Source organism: Elephantulus edwardii, unplaced genomic scaffold, assembly GCF_000299155.1.
Source record: "Elephantulus edwardii isolate Elephantulus edwardi_28Jun2011 unplaced genomic scaffold, EleEdw1.0 scaffold00265, whole genome shotgun sequence".
Classification (NCBI taxonomy): Eukaryota; Metazoa; Chordata; class Mammalia; order Macroscelidea; family Macroscelididae; genus Elephantulus; species Elephantulus edwardii.
In genome coordinates, this window is record NW_006400015.1 from 271,695 (window position 1) to 291,814 (window position 20,120).

At 49.1% G+C, this 20,120-nt stretch overlaps 1 pseudogene; it reads left to right on the forward strand.

Annotated features, from left to right (window-relative positions):
* Positions 1-20,120, forward strand: part of LOC102849447 — a 76,165-nt pseudogene that overhangs the window by 36,476 nt on the left and 19,569 nt on the right.

A 20,120-nucleotide genomic window follows, 5' to 3' on the forward strand; every position in this document is an offset into this window, starting at 1 on the left:
TGGGGGTGGAAGGGAGGCCCCTCTGTCCCCACACTCTTCCCTCTCCCCTCCTGCAGCTGCAAGATCATTCAGCAATTATCAACAGCAGCCCTGATGGGTGGGAGGTCGGCCAGTGGCGGTGCTAATCAACTCAAGGCTCCCTAATGACTGGAGCTGTCCGCCTGGGTCACACCTGTCATGGGGACACACTGGCCCACTGGGACACTTCACACACACACACACACACACACACACACACACACACATATCCAGGGCTGTGCTCAGTGCTGCCCTCTTCCTGGCCCTCCCGCCCCTCAGGTATGCTGTTCCCAAAAGTCCAGGCAAAGCCCTTTGGGTGGCTGGCAGGGCTTCTCCCAGGCCTTTGTCCCGACACAGCACAGAAGGGCTTTGCCAAGGGAGCGGCAGCCCAGTGCGGACCCTCTCACCCTGGGTCCTGTCACTCCTCCACCCTGGCCTCATCCCACCCCTTCTCCCCCCAGAACTCCTTGTTTCCAAAACGCGGGGTCCAACAGGTCAGCTCGTCTTCCCTGCAGCTTCGGCTTTTCTTTTTCAGAACTTGTACTGGTTTTCGAGCCCAGTGTATACAACAAGGCGGGTTCCCACTCGATGATGTCTACACCTGCTGTTCCATGACCCCGGTTACCTTCTGCACTCCGTGTCAGCATCCTCGTTATTTCCTTTCTGGTTGTTTCAAGAGCTTTTGCTTCCTTGTTGTAAAGTGGGATCTGAATATACAGTGAGGAAATGTGATGTGATCTGGTGACACAGCTGCTACTCTCCCGGCGGCTGCTAATAGAAAGGTCAGAGGTTCAAACTCGCCATAAACGTTGTTGTCTGCTCTTGAGCCAGAATCGACTCACAGCTGACCTTTCAGCAGGTTTTCAGAAGCTGCCCATTCCCCTCCCCACCCCCAGAGCAGCTGGAGGATTCAAACCACATACCTTTGGGTTGACAGCTCAACTCCTTCCCACCAGGCTATCAGAGCTCCTCTGTCAAGATTGCTCGCGGTTGTTGTTGTTGTGTGGCATCGAGTCAGAATCGACTGACAGCTGACCCTCCGGTGAGTTTTTAGAGGCAACAAATTTCCTGGGAGGAGATTGTCCACCCTTCTCCTGCAAAGCAGCTGGTGGATCCGAACTATGTGCCTTTGTGATTGCAATACAGCTTCTTACCATTAGGCCACCAGAGTGCTTTAAGATTACTCACAAAAAACAGCTCACTGCCCGATATGGAACTCAGTCCTGCAAGCTTTCAGAGTCTGGGAGTCACGGAGGAGGAGATGCCCACCCTTCTCTTGAGGGCCACGGGTGGACGGGAAACAGCAGAGTGGCACCACCGCTGGTTAAAGTGCGACTCCCTGCAGATTGTACCACAGCTGTTGTGCCGTGGAGTTGGAACCGACCCACAGCTGACCGTCCAGTGGGTTTTCAGGAGGCGTCACACAGGAGAAGACTGTCTATCTTCCTTCTGCCCAGCAGCTGGTAGATTTGAACCACTTGCCTTTGGATTGCAGTGTAGCCTCTTGCCACAGCTGTGGTTAGGGACCCTTGAGTTGACTATGACACATAGTGACCCTGAAGCCTGCCCTGTCCTGAGCCAATCTCACTGTTTCCAACACACCTGACCCCATTACTCCAGTCACTGTGTCAATCCATCTCATCAAGGGTCTTCTTCTCCTGCACTGTCCCTCCACCTTTCCAAGCATGATGTCCTTCTCCAAGGACTGGTCTCTCCTGGCAACATGCCCAAAGTGTGTGAGATGGGGATTCAAAATTCTTGCCTCCAAGGAGAAATTGGTTTCACTCTCTCTATACACACCTGTTTATTCTCTTGGCAGCCCATGCTTTGTTCAATACTTTTCTCCAGCATCATAACTCAAAGGCACCAATTCTTCTGTCATCCTTAGTCATTGTACTCTGTTGTAAGTAATTGCAAAGACCACGGACTGGAGCAGGTGCACCTTAGTCTCTAAACTGACATTGTTACTCCTTAGCAATCTGGAGAGGTCCCTGACAGCGGACTTTTCCAAAGCAATTTTGATTTCCTGAAGGCTGATGCCAAGATTGTGTATCCAAGCAAGATGAAATTGTTAAAACCTTAATCTCTTCTCCATCTACCATGATGTGATGCTGCCAATTGGCCGGGTGGTGAGAATCTTTGTTTTCTTAATGATGAAATGCAATCGATATTGAAGACTGCAGTCGTTAACCTCCTGCAGCAAATGCTTCATGTCCTCTTCCCTTTCTGCAAGCAAGGCTGTGTCATCTGCGTAACAGAGACTGTTGAAGAGTCTTCCTCCAGCCTCCCTAATGATCTGTTTCACATCCTGATTGAAAAGGTCGGGACCCTGAGTGGCACTGTCCACAGCCGTCAAGGGGAGGCCACCTGAGGTCACAGTTAGTCCCTCTTCTGCTGAAGGACTGTGCGCATTTGGCCTCTCAATTGTGACATCTACAATCAGCAGTGGCATGCAACCAGAAAAGCCATCATGGACCTTTCCTTAGAATGTAGGACAGAGGTGGCCTCCACGCCTCCTGTGACTGCACAGGACAGTCCAGCCCCTTCGAAGGCCCTGCTGGGAGCATTTCCCACACCCACTGGCCCGCTGGACAGGAGCTAAGAAGCATGCAGGGATGGTCACCATGCAGAAAACGGCTTTATCGACCCACTTCCTGTGGACATGACTGTGGGGCCCGGGAACTGTAGGCATTAACATCACAGATGTTTGTTTCCTGGACCAGAGTTTTCTGTGTCTGTCTGACTCCCTTAAATGCCGCCCCCCAACCCACAAAGCTGCCAGTGTACTCAATGCCTGGGGAGACAGAGAGGTAGGAACCACAGCAGTAAACTGTCAGAATCAGGGTCTTCCTCTCTGCACTGTACCCCAACCTCCTGCAACAGCCATGGTTTAGCAATTAGTGTGTGGCTCTGCTCACCGGACCAGACCCGCACCCAGCACTGCCGGGTGCTGCATGAAGTGACAGGGCCTGGCAGAGGGGCAGCCAGGCTCCTCCTCGTCGTGTCATGTAGCCTGGTGGGGAGCACTGAGCAGTGAGAGGGGCATTACCTCTGACAGGCACAGCGCACACAGTAGAAAATGTGCGAGGACCTCTGAAGGTAGGGTTCCCTATTCCTGCAAGTCCTGCTATACACAGGGTCAGAAAGAAAAGGCAGCAGAGGCGGCTGTGACGGGCTGAGGGATCCAGAGACCGGACGCCTCCCTTCTGGGGGCTCTCCCTGGCCCCAGATTCACACACTCTGCTCCCATCACCTTCCTTCCATTCACTGTCTCGGTCTCCCAGTGCTGGTGTCACAGAAAGACCAGCGGGGGATTCTAAAGAACGGACAGCTCTTCCCTCACAGCTCTGGAGGTCCAGATGAGGGACCCTGGGCCCAACTACTCCCTTCCTGGCAGCCCTGGGTGCACCTGCATCCCTGACTGTAGAGGATCCTCAGATGATGCCCATGTGGCACCCATCGCCCTCCCCTTGTGTGAGAGAGAATGTGTGTGTGTGTGTGTGTGTGTGTGTGTGTGTGTGTGAGAGAGAGAGAGAGAGAGAGAGAGAGAGAAAGCCGTGTCTACATGGCTCTTCATCACCCTCAAGGTGATTAGGTTTCTGATCCACTTTACACTCTCATGACCTCAATGACCTGATCTGATTGAGAACATCGCTTTACAGTAGATCACGGAAGGGGATTCTGTGACCTCACACTGCCTCATCTCCACAGGTGTGGGGGTAGCATGCGAACACATATTGTCAACCCCTAACCAGCAGCCAGGAAATTAAAAGACTAATTACACTGGAAAAGTTTGCTGTTAGGGTCCTCTCCAAAGTACTGAGGAGTAATGATGTCAGTCTGGAGACTAAGGTGCATCTGATACAGGCCATGGTCTTTGCAATCACTTCTTATTCATCACAGAGCTGGGCAATGACTAGGGAGGATAGAAGGAGAGTTGATGTCTTTGAGCTGTGGTGCTGGAGAAGAGTATTGAATATACCACGGACTGCTAGGAGAACAAGCAAGTTTGTCCCAGAGAGGGTGAAGCCAGAATGCTCCTTGGAGGCAAGGATTCTGGGGCTTCGTCTGACATACTTTGGACAGACATGTTGTAAGGAGGGACAAGTCCTTGGAGAGGGACATCATGCTTGGAAGGGTGGAGGGACAGCGCAGAAGAGGAAGACACTTGATGAGATGGATCAATTCAGTAACTGGGGTAATGAGGATAGGTGTGTCAGAGACAATAAGACCGGCACAGGATAGAGCAGGGTTTAGGGCTGTAGTACATGGGGTCGCTATGAGTTGCAGGCAACTCAACAGCAAATAACAACAACAATAACAGTCACTTAGGGAATTTAACCCTCAGAGGTCATGAGTCACTGGTCACCACAAGGCCAGCTGCATTCTCTTCTCCCGGAGTCTACGAAGTGGACCAACTTGGACAAGGGCTGGCTGACTTCTCAGCATGTCCCTGAAGGCCACGGCGACGTTTGGCCAGTTCTCATCTTTGGGGTCTGAACTGTTGTTAAAAAGTTTAAGCAGCTGCTGCCTTGAGCCCCTTGCAGTCACCTCACCACCCTCATCCTCCCCCAGGACGTACTCGGGTGGTGGAGGGGCAGCAACCAACAATTCATGCTCAGTCGTGACCTCAGGACCCAGCAGCCACTCCGACCCGTGAGCTGGAGTGCGTCTGCTGGTAAAGGGGTTCAAACAGCACCCCCGCTCAAATGCAGAGGCGCTGAAACTCTTTATAATGATCGGACACTTTCTTCCAAAGTCCCTGAAGTTCCATGACAAGAAAATGATCTGAATCCCAACGTATGAGTCATACTGTAGTTTCTCTCTGTAGCATGGAAGATGGATCTGCCCTACACCACACACTCTGCATCTCGCTCACTAACGTGTGTATTTAGGGTCATCATCTAAGACGGGAAGAGAGGAAGACCCTCAACGAGATGGACAGGCGTAGTGACAACCACGGTGGGCCTGAGGTTGACAGAGGGTGAGCACAGTTTCGGTCAAGGCAAAGTGCAGACGTGCTGCTCACAGGGTCTCTGTGAGTTGTGGTCAGCTCAACGGCACCCAACAACATTCCAATCCATGGTTTGAACTTGAGATTCCCATATTTAAGAACTAGTATTGTGACGTGTAACTAACACAAATGAGCACTGTTTAACCTGGACATAAAACAGTACACTTAACCACCCATTTTTAACACGACATAACTCAAAATACCAGGCCATTATGTTAAAAAAAAACAACCCATTGTTGTTGTTGTTATGTGCCATCAAGTCACTTGCGACTCATAGCGACCCTATGTACAACAGCCCTAAACTCTGCTCTGTCCTGTGCCAATCGCACTGTCTCTGACACACCCATCCCGATTATCCCAGTCACTGAATCAATCCACCTCATAGAGGGTCTTCCCCTCCTGCGCTGTCCCTCCACCCTCCCAAGCATGATGTCCTTCTCCAAGGACTGGTCTCTCCTCACAACATGTCCAAAATATGTCATACGAAGCTGCAAAAATTGAGGCTCACCACCTCAGCTCATAAAACAGAGGGTCATTGCACAACTACCATGCATGTCATTGCCCACTGTTGTTGTCAGGTGCCACGGAGTCGAGTCCCAGCGACCCCAGGAGCAGCAGATCTGGCCCTGCCCTGTCCTCACCGGCCTCCCCACCTCTGTCATGACCTGTGAACAGTGGATCTGGGTCTGCCCTGTCCTCACCGGCCTCCCCACCTCTGTCATGACCTGTGAACAGCGGATCTGGGCCTGCCCTGTCCTCACTGGCCTCCCCACCTCTGTTATGACTCCCAGCGACCCCGTGACCAGCGGATCTGGGTCTGCCCTGTCCTCACCGGCCTCCCCGCCTCTGCCATGACTCCCAGCGACCCCGTGACCAGTGGCTCTGGGCCTCTCTCTGTCCTGCAGCGCCCTTACCACCTCAGTCATACTTAGACCCACCGTTACAGTCCCTGTATACATTCACCTCCTTGAGGGTCTTTCTGCGAAACGCACAGCAACTGAGAAACCAGAGCCTCACGGCCAGTCCAGCTGATCCATCCATAATCGTAACCATCACAACTAGCATTGCTTTCACCTGGCGCCACGGCGTTTGCTGCCATTAATGTTTAATAACATAGTCGGATGGTACTTTTTTTTTAAACTATTCTTATTAATGCAAAACGTCAGGTAACAAAAGAATCCGCGAGGAGACCCGAACGCGCGGCCGTCAGTTGGTTCTGACCCAGCGTCGGCTCTGACGCCATCAGGTGTGTGAGGCTGGGGATATTGATGGAGGAACTCTTTCCCTGTGGATCGGCAGGTAGATGTGAACCTCTCACCTGGCTCCAGCCGCTAGGCCCGTGACACACTCCCCCACCCCGGCTCCTGAGATGCACAGTCACGGCAGGTCACCATCGATAAGAACTGATCCTACAGAAGTTGGTTAAGTAATTGAAACCATGAGACCCCCGGTGGCACCGCCTTTTAAGGCTCCTTGCTGCTAATCACAAAGTGGATGGTTCAAGCCTACCATCCTCTCTCCAAGAAAAGATCCAACATCTGTTTCCTCCAGATACAAAGCCATGAAAACCCTGCAGAACTGTCCCAGTATGTCCTCCAGAGTCACCATGAGGCAACCGCCACTCGGCGCAGGGGAACTGAGAGGAAATGAATGCTCAAAAAAGGCTACATTTCAATAGACATGCGCAGAGTGAATCTATGCATCCAAATGGAAATTGGACTTCATTTGGCCACTTTGAAAGACCACGCACGTTATCATTGCTCAGACTTTTCTTTAAAATTCTGTGTGGCTTTGCATTGTTTTCAGAACACCTTTTAGAAAACTACATGGCACCCAATTCTTGCCCATTAAAGGCGGATTTGATTTTCTTTTGAAATCACGGCTAGTGAATGGGTGACTTATCCGGGTGAGTGACACCGGCTGGGGACTGGGGTATTTTTAGTTGCTCTGGTGACAGGGACGGGAGGTAGAGGCAGCGTCCCTCTCTCTCGTCGTCTGGGGAATCTTCTCTCTCCCCCTGGTGAATCGAGCAGCCTGATGATAATTGGCTGATAAATTGCGATGATTGCCAGCCGTTTGTGACCGGCCCAAAAGGGAGTGTGTGCCAAGCACAGAGAGTTTTCTCGACTCACGTCTGAGCAGACCCAAGGGAGGGCGCTACGGGAGGAGGTAAGGGGCTCCCGGATTGTAACTGCGCCTCAAAGACCGATTTAGCCAGATTGTGGGGAGTCGTGAGGAGAGGCTGTGCCTTGTGGGAATCTGCTGATTGGAGGATTCATTCAGTTCTGTGCGAAGAGCTTTGGAATAAACACGAGTTCAAAGCCTGGCTTCTCAATGTCACCTTGAGCAACGTGCATTTCCCTTCTGGAGACCCACTCCGTCGTCCAGCCTGTGAACCGGTGAAGAGGGTATTATACCCAGAGCGCTCCGTGGAGGCAAGGAGGCTGGAGGCTGGTCTCACACTGCGGTTATGTTGTCAGGAGGGCCAATCCTCAGAAAAGAACACCATGCTGGACCAGAGGACGCAGGGGAGAGCAGGGCTCAGAACAGCAGCTTCCAAAAAGACTGTTATTGGTAGGAGCCATCAAGTCGGCAAAGACTCTAGGCACCTGGGAACAAAAGACCCCAGGAACGTGGGCCCGGGCCCCGGCTGCGCCCTCACCAGGCTTCTGTGTGTTGATTTTCTTTTGGTCCTTGTGGATTTCCTTGGATATTAACACAGTCACGAGAGCAGATGAGGAGACTTAGTTGACGACTGACTTCAACCTTGTTGACCTGCGGTTTCTGTACCACCGTGTGCTAAACATGTGCGTGAAATCTGGGGCCTCTTCCCTTCTTCTCTTTTCCAGCTCTCTGTTCAGCAAGCAAACCCCTGGCTTCGCATGTGGCTCGTGAAGCTGGACAGTTGGTGGCTCTAACGCACTTGGCAGCGCGGTGGAGGGAGGCTGCTGAGAGGGAGCTGCTGATTGCTTTCCCCCAAAGGGCACCGCCGAGGGGAGCCCTGGAAGCCGCTTCCTTTACTGTTGCAATAAAGAGCGAGGCTTTGTGGTGGCTGCCCAGTGCTGTAAAGCCGACTCCGACCCCTAATGACCGCGAGTGCAGCAAACACAACCTTGCCCGGTCCGGAGCATGTGGTTGAAATATTTTGCTAATCATCTATTCCGTATATTGGAATGATTCCTGCCTGCTAGGCTGGCCCGTGGATATCAATGCCCGAGAGTCTAATTGCTCCTCTGAAACCTGCCGTGTGGTGTGCTGGTTTGTGGACAAAAAACCACCTTCTCATGTCGCTTTTTGCTGCCTTCTCCCTGCAGAGCCCCAGCTTTGTGGGACAACAAAGCCCCCCTTCACAGGGAGCGACAGCCCAGGCTCCCCTCTCGGTGACCCTGCAGACGTCTGAGTCTTTTTCAGAGACACCTTTTGTTTACGCACGCTGACACATGATTGGAAACAAAGAGCATCCGTTACAGGAAGGATGTTTTGCTCCAGATAATTATGGGCAACAGGCTGAGCGAGGTGTTTACCAGCCAGGAGCCTTTTCCAACTGATCTATCATGGTGTAACGCATTTTGAATCCGGTGATTTCCAAAATCAGCATCTATGTACTCATGATAAAATGGTACCATGCTTCTTCTCGCCAATTTTCATGATTTGCAAGTCGCCCCTACTCACTTTGACCCACATCCTCTCTGAGTACACAGCCATTATCTTCCAGAAGAGCTCTCAAAGATTGTATTACGTGGAGATCCTTTCCTGCCCTCTCCAAGCAAAGAGAAGGGCCGAGCATCCAAGCATTGGTCAGGCACCTTCGCTCTGGGCCGTTCAAAGCCACAGGCGTGAACCCACCTGCAAACAGCCCCCCGGGAAATGGCTCGTCAAACGCCTGGCAACAGATGAGGCCATCTGGTGAAGAGCGAGCTGCGATTACAGCCTCTCCAGATTTGTCTTCCCACTGATGAGCCCACATCCTCTCTCTTGCCCCTGTAATCAGCCACGAAGCCCAGAGGGGAAGAGACAAGAATCAAACAGGCCGTTCTTTGGGCTTTCGTGTTCGTTTCCTCTTATTGTCCCTGTAAGTTAGGCGCGCCGATCACTCTCACGTCCGAGGCCGAACCTTGACAGCAAGGAGAGTCCTTGGTCATGGGTCTTTGGTCAGGGTCCCACCTGCTGGGTGTGTGGGTTACTCTGAGCTAAACACACAGCTCTGTCTCAGCAGAAAGTGTCGTGTCCCCCATCCCCACCCCCAAAGGTTGACAGCAGCTGGTTCTCGCACATTCCATGGAATGACCCCTCCAAGTGCATTAAGTGGCCTTCCTGCACGCTCAAGACATCGCGAGAGCTGCAAAGCCAGGCCTCACAAAGGACCAACAGTAACACAGAGCTCGTTGCTACGGACCATCGAGTCAGAGTCGACTCTTGGCTGACCCTGCAGTGGGTTTCGGAGATTGCTTTCAAATCTGCTGGGAGGAGACGGTCCATCTCTCTCCAGCAGGGAAGCTGGTGGACTTGCCCTACCAGGGAGGGAGGTGCCACCTTGGGGTGGGCAGCACACCTTCTGTGGAAGACACCCACCATGCTCCCTCAGTAAAGGATCAAATCCCACTCCCATTAGAGGCCAACACTGGCTCAGAGAAGTCCTCCCCCAGGGCTCCAGGCCGACAGGTCTGTACTGAGGGAGACCCCTGCCAAGCAGCTGGTGAATTTGAACCTCCAGTCTTCCTGTGAGCGGTCCTATACATCATGCACCAGGAAACCAGGAAGTAGTCACGAAAGATAGACTATTACACACAATTAATACATTTGGAGCTCTAGTGGCCTAGTGGTCAGAATCTGTGCTGCAATCCCAAAGGCTTGCAGTTCAAATCCACCAGCTGCTCTGGGAGAGGACGGGCGATTTCCTCCCAGTGATTTACAGCCTCTGAAAACCTGCTGGAGGGTCAATTATGAGTCAGTTCCAACTGGATAACGCACAGCAACTACAGCAAAATATACAAATACACATATATTCCCCGTGGTGGTGAACTACACTGTCAGTCCCACGCCTGTGCATCGACTTGTGTTCAATTCACTGGAAGAAGGTCTGTGGGAGAAAGACGGACAGTCTCCTCCCGTTACAACGCACAGCACTGGGGACCCAGGGCGGGTCGCCCGGAGTGGAAGCCACGAGTCTGAGTTCATTTATGGATGTGGGGATGTGTGTATGTGTATGTACAGTTCCGACACTTTTAACTCAATCACAAGATTGGGGTTTTTTCCCTTATTTCTTCGGTTTTCCCTTTTACATTTGAGACCCTGTTTAAAACAAATAAAGCTGATTCCTTGTGGAAGGTTCTTTTTCTTTTGATTACTCTTACAAACAGGTAACAACGTAACATTCGAGATTAAGCTATTCTCTTTCCTTTCCCTGTAGCTTCCGGCTTCTTGATATTTGTGTTGTGTTTTAGGGATACCTGCAACAACTTCTACAGAATAAACGAATTTTTCAGCCTTAAGTAGTGTTAAGAATAAAGGATGCTCCCTAAGTAGCTCTGGTGACATAGTTAAGGAGCTGGGCTGTCAACCAAAACTCATATGGCTCCAATCCACCAGCTGCAGCCCGGGAGACAGATGGGCAGCTTCCTCTCCCGTGACTGACGGCGGCTGGATACCTACTGGAGGGCCAGCTAGGAGTCAGTTCCAGCTCAAGGTACACAATAACAACAACAACAACAACAATTAGACTCCTTAATGAATTTACAAATGGGATTCCAAACTTTTTCTTTGCCTTTTTTGCTCTTGGCTGTTTCCACCTGAACCCCCATCACTGAGTTGATTTTGACTTGCAGTGACTAGGGGGGACAGTAGGGGGTGGAGGAGTTCCCACAGAACACCCAAGGCCGTCTTTCTGGGCACAGGATGCTTTATCTCTTCTCTGTGGGGCAGCTGGTGAGTGTCCGCGTTTGGTTAGGAGACCTGTCGCCACTGTGCTCCCAGGACTTGGTCTTGCAGGGGAGGGATCAACCTGGGAAGATACAGACAAGAGCAGGAAGGCTCCTGGGAAGAGCAGAGAGGAAGGAGATGCGGAGGGGAGGGGGTGTGTGAGAAGAAGTGGGGAGTCACCGAGAGCAAGAGAACGCCTGCGTAAAACACCATGAAAACAGAGGGGGAGAAGTCACACAGAAAGCAACCCGTCCTCACTTGGTCTCCGATTCCGAAGGAAGGAACAGCTTGAAACAAGACGGAGGCATTTTCACACACGCACTGGGGACCCTGAGTCCCTGGGGGATGTGAAAGGTTAGTAATTTTGGTGTAAATCAAAAGGGTGGGAGTTCAAGTCCGACCAGAGGCACAGCACAGGAAAGACCCGTTGATCTGCTTCCAAGAGGGCAGCCGCTGAAAACGCTCCAAGCACAGCTACAGGCCCAGGAGCCAGAGTCCACCAGTGACCGCTGGTATCTGGGCCGCTGCCTGCCCTGTGGAGGGTTGGCCGGGCACCTGACCACTGACGGGTCAGCCACCTGAACACAGTAGCAACTCCACCGGAGAAGTGGAGACCGGCTCCCACAAAGGGGCCCAGAGATGCTAGTGGGCAGTTCCCCCCAACCCAGGCACATAGGGTTACAGGCCATGGAGATCCGCTCCATAAAGGGACCCAGAAGATGCCAGCGGGCAATGTCCCCCTGGCATGCAGGGTCACTAGCCACAGGACAGGCTGCACAGCACACAGCACAGCAGGCTCTCCTGGTCCCCTGGGTCCTTCCTAGAACCCTAACACCAACTAGACAACATCCTTGGGCTTCTGCCGAGCTGAGCACAGGGTCCTCAGGCAGAGCCCACCGTGCCAACCCTAGATGTCCTTCCACCCTCTTGACCCCATTTCACAGGGACCCCACACGTACGCAATCAACTTGACGGCAAAGGGTCTGGGTTTTGTCTTCTCAAGGAAGAGTGTCTGCATGGTGCGAAGAATTAACCATTTGGCTACAAACCAAATGATTGGTGGTTCAAACTCATCCTAGAAGTCCCTCACGAGAAAGGCCTGATGATCGGCTTCCCAAAGGCATCAGCCTTGAACACCTACGGAGCTCTCAGCTCCCCTCTGCCCTGTGGGTCACCTGTGCCCTGGAACGGACTCCACAGTTTGCTCAGGTTGGGATTTACCTTTCCAATCACACTATGGACTGTCACTTTATCCCTCATAGTCCATCGGCATTTGACTGTGTGGATAGCAAACTATGGCTAACTGAGAAGAACGATAATCATAGAGCACAATTATGATTATATGAAATCTAACCTATTTTTCTGAACAGAACACAGGAATAGTGCATGGTTTAAAATCAGGAAAGGTGAGCATCAGGGTTGTAACCTTTCTCCACACCTATTCAATCTGCATGATGAGAAAATCATTCATGAAGCCGGACTCCATGAAGCGGAACGTGGGATCAGGATCAGAGGAACACTCATCAGCATCACGCAGGCGACACAACCTTGCCTACTGGAAGTGAAGAGGATTTGAAATACTTGTTCCAGAAGATCAAGGACTACAGCTTTCAATATGGATTCCACTTCAACACCAAAAAGACAAAAATTCCGACCACTGGCCCAGTAAACAACATCATGACAGCTGGAGAAAAGAGTATAATTGTCAATGATTTTATGTTACCTGGATCCACAATCAATACCCCCGGTACTAACGGTCTGGAGATCAGGAAATTTATCGCATTGGGTAAATCCACTGTGAGAGGCCTCTTAAAAACACTGAAGAGCAGTGGTGCCAGTTTGAAGACTAAGGTGTGCTTGATTCTGGCTACAGTCTTTTCAGTAATTTGCTACACATCTTAGAGCCAGGCAATAAATAGTGATGATAGAAGAACTGATGCATCTGAGTTGTGATGTTGGCAAAGAGTGCTGACTATTCCACAGACTGCTAAAAGAACCAACAGGTATGTCTAGGGGGTAATGCAGCCAACGTGCTCCTTGGAGATAAAGATGGTAAAATGTCATCTCTTGTACTTGGGGTGTGTTGCTTTGTTTACCATGGAATCAGAACCACCCATAGCTGACTCTCCGGTGCATTTTTAGAGGCAGTTACTTGCCTGGGAAGAGACTGCCCATCCGTCTCCAGTGGAGCAACTGGTGGTTTCAAACCAAGTGTCTTCGGGACTGCAGCTCAGTTTTTTACCACTAGGCCACCAGAGCTATTCTTTGGAAAGGGATCTCATACTTGGAAAGGCCAAGGGTCCGTGAAAGAGAGGAAGACCCTGGACCAGATGGACTGACATGGTGACTGCAGCAACGGGCTCAAGTGTGTCCGAGATGAGGAGGCTGACACAGGACAGGACAGGGTTCAGACCTGCTGTTCACAGAGTCACTGTAAGTTATACTCAACTCCACAGCACCTAACAACAACCACAATAATTCGCAGGACAAGGGGGCTTATTGAATAGTAACACCCAATGTAGCTGTGCCCCAGTGTTTCATTAACCATCTCTCAAGTAAGACTCCAAGTCTCGCCAAGAGAAGAATCGTTCAACAGTAGTCTAACGCTGACTTCTAGCCCAGTTTCTGCCGATGTGATGGTTCTGTTTTGACAGCCCCTCAGATTGCGCCCCTCCCACCCTCACCCACGCTGCATCCACACACCGTGCACACACATTTTTCTGACATGCTGGAATGTTTAACAATCTGAAAATGAGGAAATTGCATCTCAAGCCCACATAGAAAACACGAGCTCTCATCAACTCTTCTTCCCTGATACAGTTCCCTCAGGGGGTGGCTCTCCAGCGCTGTCATAAACAGAATGAAGTTCATTAAAGTCTGGCAAAACCTAACAACAGATCTAATTATAGGTTTGAAAGTGCCGAGGAGGCAAGCAGTAACTACAGGGCATGCTGAGCGTAGGCACTTCAGGACACCCTTTATTCACTTTATTGCTCGGCTTGGGTAAATCATTCCCCTGCTTCAAAACAAGTGGAGATTTTCAGCATCTTCTGCAGAGACACAGCCAGTGGGACGGCCTCCTCAAGGCAGAGCGAGAGCTGACCCATTAAAACACTTAGATGCAGAGTGCAGCCCTTCGTAGCGGGCGAGAGGAAGCGGAAGGCCACCTGGCAAGGGCCTCTCGCCATGTGAATCGCTCGGCCACCTCTCCCACTTCTGATCCCCTGCAAGGGAGCTGACACAACGCCTTTAAACTGTCAGGAAACACTGGGTGATTTGACCAGAAGGAAAGAAAAGGAACCAGACCATTGCTTGTGCTTTCAGGCTGCATTTTGTTTCTGGTGCAATATTTTAAAACGACACATTAATAAGATATACATACAGATACACATCTAGGTGTAATATACAAACCATTATGTATATAAGCATCTATATATCTCACATGTCATATTAGACACGTACACACACACGTGTACACATGTAAAGGAGCTCCCTGGTGGTGTCGTCTATAGGAAGCTGTTCTGCTAACTTAGGAGCTGACACTGTCTGGCAGTTCGAATCCAGCCTCTCACCCTTGGGAAACAAGGTGTGCCATCTCCTCCCAGGCAAATTGTTGCCTGAAAAAATGCACTGGAGGGTCAGTTAGGAGTTGGTTCTAACTTGATGACAATAAGTTTATGCCTGCACATGCCTCTTAAAACAGTGTCAAATGTAAAAATATTTTCACATTGTTTGTGTTGCTGTTATGTTATTGTTGTTATTGTTCGTTATTATGTGCCCTCCAGTCATTTGCGACTCATATCGACTCTATGCACGCTAGTTCTGAGCCCTGCTCTATCCTGAGCCAACCCCACTTATACGCTTGTCCCCATCTCCCCAGTTTCTGTGTCAGCCCATCTCATCCAGGGTCTTCCTCTCCTGCACTGTCCCTCCACCCTTCTAAGCATGATGTCCCTCTCCAAAGACTGGCTTCTACTGGCCACATGTCCAAAGTATGTGAGATGGAGCTTCAGAATCCTTTCCTCCAGGGAGCAACCAGGTTTCACCCTCTCTAGGACAGATCTGTTTGTTCTCTTGGCAGTCAGGGTATGTTCAGTACTCTTCTCCAGCACCACAACTCAAAGGCATCGATTCTTCTTCTGTCATCTTTGGATAAGATGTGAAAATCAGATACACTTAAAATTTTTATTTGACCTTGGTTTTATTTTATTATTTAAGCAGAAACATGTCACTTACAGAAAGTGTTGCAGTCCTAATAAAAAGGAGCATTTGAAGATCTAACCTGATGTGCAAGAACATCAAATGAGAGCATAACGTCTCGCATACACGAGGAAGATCTGCTAAAACGACTATTTTCAAATTCATGCACAAAGTAGTAAAGCCAACGCCCACCAGCTCCTTCATTCTGAAAGTGATAAAGCATGTAGTCAAGATGCATTACTAAGAACTAATAATTGGAATGCAAAACCTGAAAACAAAGCGTTAGCAGTTGGAAAACATGGCCTTGACAATAGAAACGAGGCTAGAGATGACATGACAGAGTTTTGAACGATGTATTTTTAGCAAATACCTTTTTTCAAAAAAGACTCAAATGGCAACTATATGCATGGACCTCACCAGACAGAACACACAGAAGTCAAATGACCAAATCTGCACAAAGATACAGTAGAAAAGCTCAACACTGCCCATCAGAACAAGGCCAGTGGCTGGCTATGGAACTGACCATCAGCTGCTCAGATGTCAGTTCAAAGCTGTGATGTGACATTTCAGACGTAATACAGGAAGACAGCAAAGTGTCATTAGAAAGATTGGAAAGAAAGAAAAAACCACCATGGAGGTGAGAAGAGACTGTAATATGTTCTTGAATGTGGAGAAGCAAAAGGGAGAAATGATGAAGCAAGAGAGCTGAACAGACTTTAAAGGTGGCTGAGGAAGAAAGAACAAAGTGCTGTAACGAAGTGTGCGAAGACCTGGAGTCGGAAAACCAAAAGGGAAAAATATGCTTTGCACTTGTCACGCTTTAAGAACAGAAGGAAAATTTAAGTCTTGGCTTACAGGACTGAAGGACTCCGTAGGCAAAATGTTGAAGGATGCAGGAAGCATCAAAAGAGGACGGAACACACAGAGTCACTGAGCCGACAAGAACGGATCGACCCTTCCCAGGAAGTCGCACGTGATCAAGATCCAGTAGTAAACAAGGAAGCAGACAAGCTGAAAGGAAGGCATGAGCAAAAAATACAAAAAATAAGGCCCCAGGACTCGCTGGAATATCAACTCAAGTGTTCCAGGGAATAGATGGAGCCCTGGATGTGCTCACCAGTCTCTGCCAAGAAATTTCGAGGACAGCTACTTGACCAACCAACCGGAAGAGATCCGTATTTGTTCCCATTCCTCAAAACAGGTGATCCAATGAAGCACAGACATTACCAAACAATTCCATTAACATCACAAGCAAATAAAACCTTGCTGAAAATGATTTTAAAATGACTGGGAAAGTACACGGACAGGGAACTGACCAGATTCAGAATTCTTGCTTCATCTGAATTCAAGCAAGAGTCATAGGAGACCATAGAATGAAGAATATCATTACTGATGTCAAATTATCCTGGCTTGAAAGCAGAGAGTACCTGAAGATGTTTACCTGTGTTCTGTTAACTGAAAAAGCATTCCTTTGCTCAGTTAATAAAGGCCCCAGGGATTGATGGGATACCAGCGGAGGCATTTCAGGAGAGATTGTGTGCATTCCACTTTGTGGATCATAACAAATGATGACAAATACTGAGAAGAAAGGAAATCCTTTGAATACTGCTCATGAGGAACCTTTACGGAGACCAAGAAGCAGCTTTTCAAGCAGAGCTAGTGGCTCCTGCATGGTTAAAAATCTGAAAAGGTGCACATCAGGGCCGAACTCTTTCACCGTATCTATTCAATCTTTACAATGAGCAGATAATGCCAGGTTATATGAATAAGAATGTGGCATCAGGGGTGGAAGAAGGGACCCTGCCAACCTATGCCATCCAGATTACAAAAACACAGACGATTCGAAACAGCTCCTGAGAAGCTCAAATACTGTGTACAGCTTTCAACATGGACCGCCCTTCAGCATACAGAAAACAAAACCCCTCACAATGGAACCGATAAACGAGATCATGAGAAACCAAGAAACACTGCAAGTCGTCAAGGGTTTCCTTTTACCTGGATCCACAACCAAAAGCCTGTCAACAGAAGTCAAGAAATCAAATTGGGCAAATGGTCTGTCAAAGACCTCTTTAAAGTACTAGAAAGCAAGACTTTAAAGATAAGGTGCACCTGACGTCGTCGTTGTTGTTGTTATGTGCCATCGAGTCGCTTGCGACTCATAGCGACCCTATGTACAACAGCCCTACACTCTGCTCTGTCCTGTGCCAATCGCACTGTCTCTGACACTCCCATCCCAATTATCCCAGTCACTGAATCAATCCACCTCATAGAGGGTCTTCCCCTTCTGCGCCTGCCCTCCACCCTCCCAAGCATGATGTCCCCCTTCAAGTATGTTAGATGGAGCCTCAGAATCCTTGCCTCCAAGGAGCCGCCTGGTTAACTCTCTCCAGGGTGAATCTGTTTGTTTTCCTAGCAGTCCATGGTACATTCAATACTCTTCTTCAGCACCACAGCTCAAAGGTAATTTTTTTTAGCCATGATATTTTTATTTACTTCATATACATGTGAAAATGGGACAATGAATAGGAAAGAAAAAAGAATTTGATGTCACTGAATAATAATTTCTGGAGGAGAAAATTGAGTACACCATGGACCGTAAAAAAAAAAGAAGAAAGAAACTTTCTTGGAAGAAAGGCAGCCAGGATTGTAATTACAAGTAAAGGTGCATAATCAATGCAACATAACAGTTCTTGTTAAAGAACTTATTCATTTCACATACTCTGTTATCGACAAGGACCTATACCTGGAGGACAATGTCCCTGGAAAAATGGAAAGTCAGCAAAAGAGAGGACTCTCGGCAGGACTGGCCGATGCGGTGACTGCCGCAGTGGACGGCAGCAGAGCACAGGTGTGAGGTGACGCGGGGCCAGGCTCGTTTCTCTGGCTGTCCACTGGGTAGCGATGGTAGGAGGCGCTCAATGACACCCATCAGCAACAACCAAGAAGCGCTTGGACCACAAAACAGAGCCTGCACGCTGGAAAAAATGAAAGTAATTATTTAAAAAATCTCCTTTTGTTTGTTTGCATGTGGTTACCTTTTTCCAATCACAACCATTTTTCTCTCTCTCACACTCTCCCCCCCTTTTGACACTCACCTAGGCCTCTCACACTTCTGACCAGAGCTGTGTTACAAATACTGCCCATCCCTTCCACATGCATTGTTTGGGCAGGCACCCCAAAACAAATTTCATTTAAGCTCTCTCTGTTTCAAGTCAGCCAACCTTGGACTCTAAATCTGATGGAAATGTAACCGTCAGTCTCCGTGAGAGAGAATCATAAACAGATGGGAAAGGCGCTTTTTCATACAGTTTACTTAATATATATTCATAAGTAAGATTTCTTTCTGATTTTCCTTGTGGGTGACGATTGGCTTTTACCCTCTACTAATGCTCTTTCATAATCCAGGCTGCGCACATTTTTGTCAATTTCTGAGTAAACAGTGTCTATAACGTGGTAGATATTAATTCCTTGGAAGTTTGAAATGAGATGCTCACGAAAAGTCATTTAGATGTTGTATGTTGACACTTCCTGCAATTCTGCCCTGCCCAGTGAACCATACTAGGTGAAGGTGAGTTTCCACTTAATCTTGATTCAATTTGGAGTAATTATGTGGTCCCGGAGATTTATCAATTTCATTGATGCACTCAAATTAATTAAATGTGTCTTACTCGCCCTCTGGCCTGCAGGCGCGTGGCCTCGGGGATGCCTGCGGCCACGGGTTAAAATCCTTCATAAAGAAGAAAGATCTTAAGCAACACGATGGATTCAAAAGCTCGCAAAAAGAGGCCACCAATCCTGACATCTTCAAAACAAGGTATATCATCCCCTCACATTACCAATGTGGGTCAAATGTGCGGCCGCTGTGCAGCTGTCAACAACATCGTGATCACATTTCTGCATCGTGATGCAGAAGGTCCTTTTTCAACAACAGCTCTACGGCATCAAAACCAGGGACGCAATCCTTTCGTTGAGGAGGGAGGGATTCCGAACCTTGTATCGAGGAGTTCCTCCTCCGTCGATGCAGAAGACAACCGCGCTGGCGCTGATGTTTGGACTGCATGAGGATCTGTCCTCCTTTCTCCGCAGACACGTCACCACCCCAGAGTTGGTGATGTGTAGCCTGGCGCAGTGCTTGCAGGGATGACAGAAGCCACTTTCACTCCACTGGAAAGAGTTCAGACTTTGCTACAATACCACAAGCATCATGGCAAATTTACAAACACTTATCAGGCGTTCGAGGCACCAAAACACCATGGGATTAAAGAGTATTATTGAGGCCTGGTGCCCATTCTTCTCCGCAATGGATCGAGCAATGCCCTGGGGTTTGGCCTTGGAGGCCCCCTTAAGGCCACCTGCCTTCTGCAAAGTCTCACAGTGCCCACTTGGTCAATGATTTCATCTGTGGAGGCCTGCTAGGTGCCATGTTGGGATTCTTGGTTTTTTCCCATTTAATGTTGTAAAGACTCACGTGCAGTTTCAGATTGGTGGGGAATTTCAGCCTTTTCCCAGGGTTTAAAAAAAAAATCTAGCTAGAACGGGACAGGAAGTTGGCAAATCTCTTTAGAGGTGCCTATACCACCAGTCCCTAATCTCTTGGGGCATAATCAATGCAATATACGAGATCTTGTTAAAGGTTATAGGAAAGAAAGCATCAGTTAAGTAAGTGCCACTTAGCTGACCAGATCTAAGAAGAAAATGGCTTGGTCTGCTTTCCTGTTGACCAAATAACAAGTTGGTGTCGGAAGTCCAGGGCACCGTGAGTTATGGGCAAAGCAGTTTTCCTCGTGCACCAACAATAACGGAATAAAAGGTTTGAATAGGGGAAAAAAATTAATCAAATGTACATGTAAGCCAGATTCTGCTGAAAATTATCCAAAAAACGGCTGGAGCAGCACGTCAACAGAGAACAGTGCAGGCTGGCTTTAGAAGAGGCCATGGCACTAGGTATATTGGAGCTAATGTTAGACGG